Consider the following 852-nt stretch of genomic DNA (forward strand, 5'->3'; position numbering starts at 1 on the left):
TTAATGCAATAAAAATTTTTGGTCGGAGTCCCCCTTTAATATTTTCCCGCCGGGTTACTGTCGCACTCGTTTCAACTGTTTCCGGATGTTTACGCTTTCAGATATTTGTTTACAAACATCGCATACACTTCGACTCAACCTTTTTTTTCTCTGACAAGGATAATACAAATCGAATATAAACTCTGAATTGGAAAATTGATGTAGCTCGACACAAAATCAACAAAAAAACTACCCATAAGCTACGTGAAGGAAAAAATGTACTGGGGAAAAATTTTTAAATTATTTTCAAATTATGAAATTTTCTAATTAGAGACACGTTGGATCTTCCTTTGCGAGTAAAATGTTTTATAAGTTCACGGCAGTACTAACAAGAAAATTCTTTTAAAATTTAAGATTTATAGAGGAGGATGCGTGGGGGGCTATACTGCAGTTTATCCGCGGGGGACCAAGCTAAGATGCGCAGGGGGGTCATTCTTGTATAATACCGTTTTTTGTCGGTCAATAAAATCATGGTATTCTAGAGAAGGTGGACACATAAATAGAACAAGCATAAATAGAACTTTGTATATTAAATAAATACAAAAAAACTGTTTTTCCTTACGACGCTCCACTTTTACAGGTGCGCCTATTTTAGCAGCTTTGCAGCCGTTCGAAGCTGGATCTCTCGGCGTTTTCTCCAGACCCCCTTCTCTCCCAGTTTTCTCTCGTCGAACCTCTGAGTATACGGTTGTTCCGCAATGCGTCGTAATTTATACTGTCTATTCAATAAAACGTGGGCGCGCCGCGGGTTGCAAAGTGACACGCCCCTTTATGAAACGCGTGAGAAGAGGAAAAAGTGAACGCGTTCAAAAA

The sequence above is a fragment of the Caenorhabditis briggsae genome (assembly GCF_000004555.2).
Source record: "Caenorhabditis briggsae complete genome, chrI, whole genome shotgun sequence".
In the NCBI taxonomy this organism is placed as follows: domain Eukaryota; kingdom Metazoa; phylum Nematoda; class Chromadorea; order Rhabditida; family Rhabditidae; genus Caenorhabditis; species Caenorhabditis briggsae.